The sequence below is a fragment of the Suricata suricatta genome, chromosome 14 (assembly GCF_006229205.1).
Source record: "Suricata suricatta isolate VVHF042 chromosome 14, meerkat_22Aug2017_6uvM2_HiC, whole genome shotgun sequence".
NCBI classification, from domain to species: Eukaryota; Metazoa; Chordata; class Mammalia; order Carnivora; family Herpestidae; genus Suricata; species Suricata suricatta.
The window spans coordinates 49,432,705-49,442,364 of NC_043713.1; the positions used below are offsets into that span (position 1 = coordinate 49,432,705).

Sequence of the window (9,660 nt, forward strand, 5' to 3'; positions counted from 1 at the left end):
AAATCAAAGAAAAAAGGCTTCTAAGGTAGTTAAGGAAATCTTTGTCAATAGAATCTGACACTGTAGTAAATGAGAAGCAAACAGAATTTCCATTTAGAGCTTTCGATGAGACTTTTCATCCAGAAAGTAAAGAATTCATGTAACAATAAGATTCCTAGCAACAAGCCAACATGGAAGAATCCTACAGTTTCCTTCAGAGGGAAGTGAAGCTTTGAATGGTTGTAGAATCTGCACCAAGGTGTAGGAAACTGCCATCTAACTGACAGGGCAAATTAGAAAGTGTACTTTCTGCAGCATGTTTGAAATGTGATGGAGAACCACTCAGACAATGCACACCTTACATGTATTTCTACCAACTCATCTAGGAATAAATGAGTTAATTAGTCAAAAATAAAACCAATGTTGCACAATAGAAGTTTGAGCCAGTTTTGAGTCAGAACTCATATTTGAACATAAACTCAATGCAAGGAAGGGAGACAAGGAAAGAAATGGACTATAAACACATATACTTCATATACACTTTATGAACCCAAACTTACAAAAGAAAAGCATTTGCTATAGTTTGCTGTAATATCCATCTTTTGCCAGCTTTGTTCTTTTGAAGAATTAAATTTAGATTAAAAAGAAAAAAAGAATCTTGACGGCAAAATTATCCAAACACTGTCTCTTTGTTAATCTGGGCTGAACATCTTATTATAAAAAGATAAAGAATGCTTTAGGATCAGTGTATCGGTTTTCCATTACAAAGCCAAACCTACAAAAGGAAAGCATTTGCTATAGTTTAGTGTAATAACCCATCTCTTTCAGCTCATATATGACCTTGATTCCTATTATGAAATGTGTACTAGAAAGCTACTTCAATTAAAAAGAAAAGTATACGTGGTTGAAAATTCTCAGCCCCAACACAAACATACAGTTTAAGGGAGAAGGAAAAAGATAAGAATTCCCCCTTTCCATAACTGCTCTTTATCCCTAAGGGAGTTGTTTTATAAGGAACAGGCTTACTGTCAGATAAATTCCATTTTAGTCACCACTAGTCTTTTTTTTTTAACATTTTAATTTTTATTATTAATAGTTTATTGCCAAGTTGATTTCCATATAAAACCCAGTGCTCTTCCCCACAAGTGCCCTCCTCCATGACCATCCCCCCATCCCCTTTCCTCCTCCCTCCTCAGTTTGTTTTTAGTATTCAAGGTGTCTCAAGATTTGCCTCCCTCCCTCTCCTTAACTTTCTTTTCTCCCCTTCCCCTTCCCATGGTCCCTTGTTAGATTTCTCCTGTTAGACCTATGAGTGAAAACATGTAGTCACCACTAGTCTTGTGACCTCAGCCAATCACATATACTTTCTGATTCTCAGTTTCTTCACATGTAATAAACACCTATCTCATTCACAATTTTTCTGTGTATTCTGAAAACGCATTTCAAATCTGTAACTGTGATAATGCATATGAACTACACATGTAGCATAGCATCTGCCATAAAACAGGCTTTCTCCCTTCCTTACACATTGCCTATAAGGAGTAAATGGGTGGGAAACAGAAATAAAGGGCAAAAAAAGAAGAAATTATAAACTTCCACATTACATCCACTCTTCATTTTCCCAAGCCCTTTTCTAATTTCCTCATTTTTGTTTCTCATTTCCAATCTTTTGAAGCTTTCTCATTCTTCACACTGTCCTATAGGGATAGACGAGGCAGGCTTAGAGTGCCTAGAGCAAGCAGTTGGGAGAAAGTAGGAACATCCAGTACTTAAATTCAACTTAAGAGCAAGACTTTACCGGGAGTCTTCACTTTATCCTAATATGAAACTCCTAACAGAGTGATTTTTAAATGGCAAAGAGCTGGGAAGGTGGGGAGGGAGAGTGAATGGCACTGGGTTCATTCCCTGTACAATCAGAATATTTAGTAAGCCACATATTTCATATGTTCAAAGAGCTCAGATTTAAGAAAACAAACAAAACCTGAAAATCAATCAGAATACATTTACCAATGAAACAATATAATATCTGTTTGTTACACGTTTATAAACTCTAATGGTCTACCTAGAAATCTAACCAAAAAGGTTAACCTTCCAGAAAGAACTTTTTCTGGGCAAAGATTTTGATTTTCAAAGACCTAACTGACAAACTTTGGGAACACAATCTACTTATAACTTCAGTGGCTTCCCTCCCCCTTTTTACAACATCTTTTTTGCAAACTTTAAAAAGCTAACCATTTCCTAATGCCAATGCTTACTTTTTTCTAACTAGTAGCTGTGTTAAAGAAAAACATCCAGAACAATTACTATGTGTTTTTGTCAATTAAAAAAATTAAATGTTTCAACGTTAGTGGCTATTTTCCTACTAAAATGTGGCAAAGTTCTCATCCAAATAGTCATGATTACCTGTTAACTACATCACATCTATGTGCTTCAATTACTAGTCCTTATCTTCCTCATTTTACTGCAAAATAAATTGGAAATGTTTTTTAAAGGACTTATTTTCAAACGTGCCTTTTGACAGTAAAACTTCTGTATCAGTGTTGTGGAAATGGCATATGTGTCACACATATCTGTAATAAACTGACTACAAAACCAAATCAAGTCTTCCTGCCTAGAAAATTAAATCAGTTTACTTGAAGCTAAAAGCATCCAATGCATAGGGATTCATTAACGTTTCAGATGTATCACACACGAATATTACCAAAACCCAGAGAAGTGTTACCCTGGATTATCACACTAAAAAGATCTACCAGTCTACAAAATTTACAACAGTCTCATAATCATAGCCAGTCCCAACCAACTGTGAATTCCTAAAAGGCAGCAGTCAGGCTGCAATCATTTCTGTACCACCAAAACCGGCATAGTATTTGTTACACCACAGGTTTAATGAATGTCCACTTAATGAGACAATACTACATTTCCTAGGGAAAAGTCCAGTGATAAATCTATGAGTCAGTTTTTTACTATGACCTTTACTTACCTGCTATCTAATTTTATTTCAAATGCTAGATATTCTGAAAAGTTTCCTTAACGTTTTCAATATGAAAACCTCAACTGTAACAGAGCCACACAATTCTATAAGGCTGAAAGGATATTAGAAACAATCTGGCCCCACTGCCTCCTGTTTCAAATGGTGAAACCGAAGTGCAAGGAATTTACTGAACTGACCAAGGCCACATAGCACTTTATTATCAAAAGTGGCATTTGAAGGGGCACCTGGGTGGCTCAGTCGGTTAAGCCTCTGACTTCGGCTTAGGTCAGATCTCACATTTGTGGGTTCAAGCCCCGTGTCAGGCTCTGTGCTGACAGCTAGCTCAGAGCCTGGAGCCTGTTTCCGGTTCTGTCTCCTTCTCTCTCTGCCCCTCCCCCTCTCATGCTCTGTCTCTCTCTGAATCAAAAATAAATAAAACATTAAAAAAAAACTTTTAAAAAAAGTGGCATTGAAATCCAGATGGCCTTTACCTTTTAGTCCTTTCCTTACTACACAATGTTGCCTTCTTTGCTCCTTTTCAAATAACTGACAGTTCATTATTTTTTTCATATTAATTTTTTGAGAGAAAGGAAGAACATGCACATGCAAGTGGGGGAGGGGCAGAGAGAGAAAGAGATAAAGAATCTCAAGCAGGCTATGCATGGTCAGCACAGAGTCTAATGCGCGGTTTGAACTCACAAACTGAGACATGCCCTGAGCCAAAATCAAGAGTTGGATTCTTATCCAACTGAGCCACAAAGGAGCCTGTGACAGTTATTATTTTAAAAATGCCCTTATCTGTAAAATACTAATTGCCTGAGAGAAAATGTAAGAAATAAACTTGGCATAGGACAATTTTAAGTATTCAATTTAAAAAAAGACACCAACTTTCTCCACTTCGCTCCCATTTCTACCTAATGCTAACAAACTGCAAGCTATATTAAAAAATCAGAGAAGTGACTAGCCTTCATCATTAAATAAAAGCTAGAGTTTAATACTGCTAGGAACAGGGGCGCCTGGGTGGCTCAGTCGGTTAAGCCTCTGGCTTCGGCTCAGGTCAGATCTCACGTTCGTGGGTTCGAGCCCAGCGTCAGGCTCTGTGCTGACAGCTAGCTCAGAGCCTGGAGCCTGCTTCCGGTTCTGTGTCTCCTTCTCTCTCTGCCCCTCCCCCTCTCATGCTCTTCTCTCTCTCTGTATTAAAAATAAATAAAACATTAAAAAAAAATTAAAAAAAAATACTGCTAGGAACATAGACTGAAACCAGACAACTTTTAAGTTTTAGTGGTCAGATCTTTCCTCTCAGTACTTCCTGTCTTCGCCCACACCCCCAATAGCAGCAGACAAATCCTATAAACTATGCATTCGTTCACATGCATTACAGCAAGAAAATCAGGAGTTTTTTCTTTTTGTCCTTGGAAGATATGTACGTAAATCATTATTATAATATTGACCATGTCTAGTAACATGATACGATGCCAAATGTATTTTAGAAAAATCTAGGTTTTCTTTTTTCTTCCCCTGGTGGATAGCTTGGGCTTTCTACATTCACTAAAATGGTAAAAAAACATTTCTTTAAAATAAACCTTATTAAAGGCTAGTTTAACTTCAACTACAGAGAGTTTCCAGTTTATCAGAAATATCAAATTGACCTTCAAATTCACATTTGCAAGTATTTATAAACTGTTTTATAAATCATTTTCTAAAACAAAACTTTGAGGGAAATACATGAAGCATTTGTTATAACATTAGTGTATGAAAAAGCACTGTTTTATAAAATTTTAGTAGAGATAGGTCTTAAAAATGTGTGTAGAAAAAGTGTGTATATATAGTCATAAATACCACAGAACCATATCTCTGTATACAATTGAAAATTTATGAAGCATTTATTCTATTAGAAACTGTTCTCAAAGATTCATATAAAACAAGTTCCTTGCCATAGTGAGTATGAAATCAAATATATCAGAGTTGTGGAAATAAGTAATTATAATGTAAGGAAAACGTGCTTTCATGCTGGAATTTTGTGGGAGCACAAAGACGGGAGCCACTACGCTAGTGTTTTGCTAAGTACATGCCACAGTGACATTGTGTATTTGTTCACTTTCAAGAGTACAGTCTTCAGTAACTCTTCCTTCTGGTGATACAACTTTGCTGATTCTCTCAATGCTCCCTAATACCCATCCCAAATTAGCTAACCCCAACCATCAAGTTCCAAAGCCAGAATTAGAACTGGCAAAAGAAACCGTTTCTGTAGAATTTTCTGACAGTCATGGTAAAAGAGAGGACAAGATGCTGCTGCTCTTTGCCTAGCATGTTTATAAAGTGAGCAACATTTCAGAAGCAGCAAAATCTGCCTATGGCATCTGTCAGTCTGGGGCTTGTCATAATATAGCTGATAACATATCTGTGTTTGTTGATGTCCATCTTTTCATAACCCAGAAATACGGAAAGAACAACAGAACAAAGAATCTAGGGTCTTGCAAAATTCAGGCAGACACAGGGGATCTACCATGTACAACTAGTTCTAGAAATAATCTCTCCGGAAGGTCTTCCACTTCCTGGGAGAAAGTAGGATGTCCAAAGAACGTACATAAAAGCTCTCCTGCCAACAGCCAAACAGTAATAGCTGCAGCACTTCTAAGTGACACAGTTTAAAGCAGCAGGGGGTATATGTTATAAACTTCAAGGAACCTGCAGTCACAAATATACACTCAAACAAGGGAAACTGAGAGGCACTGCTATACGGAGCACGAAGGCTTGAAATTCAGTCCATCAGTATTATCCTGTACTTTGAAATTATAAGATTCTCGCTCTTTTCTGGAGTGAGCTTCAAGATTTTAAAGAGGAACATCAGGTAAACTCACTCCAGACCAGGATATGTTGCCATCAAGTCTGCGAGTTCCAAGACAACAGTAGTGCTGCCGCAGCCAACAATTCCTTGGCATAGAGACATGTTAAAATGATACTGGCAGCAGCACAGGCTCTTCTCTTTCATCCTCTGCTGTTACTATAGCTCCTTTTGCTAAATCTGCCTCTGAGTTTAGACAGGAGCTGGATGGTTCATAATCACCCAGCAGCTGCAGCTGAGCAATACTCAGCCTAATTGTGGCGCTGGAGCAGCTGAGAGGAAGAAAAGCGATAATACATACCCTACCATAGCCACACACAAACTGCTGTACACATTACCAATAAGATACCAAGATACTTTAATAGGAGCATATTTCCTTTAAAGAAAAGCTGTTGTACTTCCCTGGAAGAACTCTGGATTTGTATTACAGATCTGTTAAAATGTGTGTGTACTGAAGGTGACCTAAGCCATGTAGAGCAGTGAACAATGGAAGATCTTAACTAAAACTTCCTGTAAATATTCATGTAACAAAGCCAGTGCCACAAACATCACCTTTGTAACGACTGAAGTTCCTGTGATATAAGAAACTGATAGATGTGATCTCTTTAACTCTACATGACAACAGTGCAAACCACAAAGCAATGAAATCAACAACTAAAACAGTGAGCCATTACGTAAAGCAAGTAGCATAATATAATCATTCTGAGCATTTTTGAAACTCCAACACCATACCGTCATTTTCTTTCATGAAACAAAACATACTCTTCCGTTAGGTGCCATATGGCACATCTTCATAAAGCTTAAGTACACGAAAACTTAGTTTATGCTGAGAATTTCATGACATCGTTAAGAGTATCAAAGCTAAGGCATAAATTACTGATCTAAGGAATTACTGTTACAGAAAACAGGAAATGATTAAAAGTCAAGATATATTACTTTGATGTGATAGTTTTGCCATTTACAAAACTTTATGACAAATAAGTTACATTATATATTTGATGACAGAATAGTATCCATTAGTTTAATAAACATTTGGTTACCTACTATTTACCACTTATATAAGCTAAAGAGGATTTAAAATTAGTAAAATCTGGTTTCTTCCCACAAAATATTAACATAATTAACATGTTATTTATATGTCAAAGTAGTTACTACCTAGCTGGAATATGACAATTATGATTTAATAAGCTAATTCTGTTTGCAAAGGGCAGCTCCAGTAGTGCTCCAAAGCTGGTCACTAAACGTTAACTGTTTCATCCGAGCCCCTTTTATCGTGTATAACACTCAGCCTCCTTAAAAAAAAAAGTTTTATGTAAACTAAAACATACAGAAAAGCACACAGAAGAAATAAATGTATGGATCAGGGAATAACTGAGGCCGACACCCTTGCACCCACCACCAGGTTAAAACTTTGTCACCACTTTAGAAGCTGGGCCCCAATCTCAACAATCTCCCTTCTCCCATATCTTTACTTTTATAGAAATCGTTTCCTTGCAAGGTGGTGTTTTTTTAATATAGTTTGCATTCCCAGACAGCAAAGCTTAGTATAACCGCTTTCAAATTTTTTGACATTAGGCTTTTGAATTGAAGTATAATTGGAATATACAATATCCTTACTAGTTTCAATTGTACATCATAATGATTTGATATTTTTATACAGTATGAAACAATCCCCCCTCCATAAGTCTAGTTACCATTTGTCACCATATAAAATTATTATATTACTGACTATATACTCTACGCTGTACCTTACATTCCCATGACTTATTTTGTAACTAGAAGTTTGTATCTTCCAATACACTAGCCTGAGAGTTAAATATGTTTATAAAGTAAAATTACTCATGTTAACAAATTATTTACTGCCTACAAGGATGCAGATTTGGACTTTATATAAACAAATCGTACACCAAGGGCTGGTAATATTTCACTTACACTGGACCACTGCTTATTAGAATACTTATTCTTTAGCATTACATATCATGAAGGAGATTTATTTGCATGGATGTTAATTTTCAGCTTGTGAATTTCCTGAATTAAAAAAAAAAAACTTAAGCCCTGTATTAATATTATACGTCAGCCATAAGACAAATTCCACCGATCCCAGGAAGACAGGTCAAAGCCGTAATTTCACTTTCGGTTGAATAGAAAGGAGTCAATTTTGTGGTTTATGAAGTCAGCAAAAACATACTGCAAAATTAAAGCTACTATAATATGATGGTAGTTTCAGCAAAGTACGTATTTTAAGAGTCCTTTTATCTTTTATTCTGAAAACATGTATATGAACTGTCTTGTATTCAGATTCAGATCAAAGGTTAACTGTTCTGTTTTTCAAATTCAGGACCCTATGAATTGTCAACCAGCATTCAAAATCTCCAATGAGCTTTATTTAGGTAATGTCCAAAATTTAAAATAAACTTCCGTAAGTCAACTATGACAGAGGTCTCACATATTAGCAAAACAAAACATATGTATGGCTTAATGAAATACAACTTTCTTACCGAATATATGAAAATCCTATATGATCCACACAAGATCCTCATTCTATCACAAGATGGTCCTTTATTAACCTCCCATCAAGACGATTTCTGTCCACTGTGTGCTACTGCCCTAGTTATTAGATTTACCAGGTTCTATGCGGTAAGTGCATACAGTCACATGAACACATTTAGTAATATTTTCCTCAGTATGTAACTTAACTTTAGAAATTTAACAGGATGCTTTGAATATACTCAGAATTATCGAGATACTTTTAGCACTGTACTCCTACAGGTACAAGGACACAAATATACTACAATCATATATGCATGTACATGTGAAACCATGTATGTGAAAGCACACCATGAAACACTTATACATAATGCATGAACATAAAGTTGTGATTTCATGGACTTCTCATTTCTTTATATTAATAATTTACAAATAGACCGCATGTTATGCCATGCCTATTAATTACGCAGCAAATAACTGAACCAAACCCTACGCTGTGTCCCACTCACTACAAAACAAAAATTAAAGGAGTCTCTCCACAGGACTTGATTTTCCACTCCCCACAAAACACAAATTAAAGCAATCCCTACATCGGACTTGATTTTCCACTGAACTGCAGAACAAAAATTAAAGAAGTCCTTACATCGGACTTGGTTTCCGAAGAGCTTCTTTAAAAGAACGCTGCCCCATGCCCAATGAAGCAAAAGCTGGAAGCAATTATCAAGAAGAAAAACACACTTTAAAACAAAATTTTCTGTAGCATGCGGACAGAGAACCAAACCAAATGGGAGACAGTGTCATAATACTGTAATAGTGGATGCGAAATGGAATACTTCCCAACCCCCAACCCAAAACAAAGGAAAACTTTAACATGTTGCGGTTTTCAATCAAACCAAGTCAAGCGAGAGGCTCACCACTCGCTCTCCCCCCCCCCCCACGTCCGCTCTCCCGGCACAGTTGCCACCCGGCATCAGCTACCGTGCAGACCCTCAAAGGTCCGGGACCGAAAGGGGCCGCTACCCTCCGCCTTTACTCAGGCAGAGTGAGCCAAAATTAACCTAGCCCCTAGGCAGGGGTGGGAGGTTCCCTACTGCTCCAAGGACCTTAAGTCAGACTTGGGCGGGACCGGGAAGGACTGGACGGGGCGGAGACCAAGTCAGGGTGCGAGCAGGTAGCGCCGGGAAGGAGACACGCCCGCCGGTCGAGCTGGGTCGGGGGAGGGGAGAAGTTTCTCCCCAACTTCCCGACTCGGAGCCTGAGGGGGCGGGGAGCGCGGGCGCCTTCGGGCGCTGGGGCCTAGCGCTGCCCGGGCCGGGGTCGGCCGCCTCACCCAGCGGGGCCCCGCCGGGTCCTTACCTGCCGTCCAGCCGGGCTCGCA

General features: G+C 38.0%; 1 protein-coding gene across 1 annotated transcript in view; it reads right to left on the reverse strand.

The window, feature by feature from the left end:
- Window positions 1-9,654, reverse strand: part of YES1 (YES proto-oncogene 1, Src family tyrosine kinase) — a 73,761-nt gene extending 64,107 nt beyond the window's left edge. The window contains exon 1 of the mRNA XM_029921944.1: window positions 9,639-9,654. The gene's annotated coding sequence lies outside the window, so the exon portion shown is untranslated. The remainder of the gene's footprint in view (window positions 1-9,638) is intronic.
- Between the last annotated feature and the right edge of the window lie 6 nt (window positions 9,655-9,660).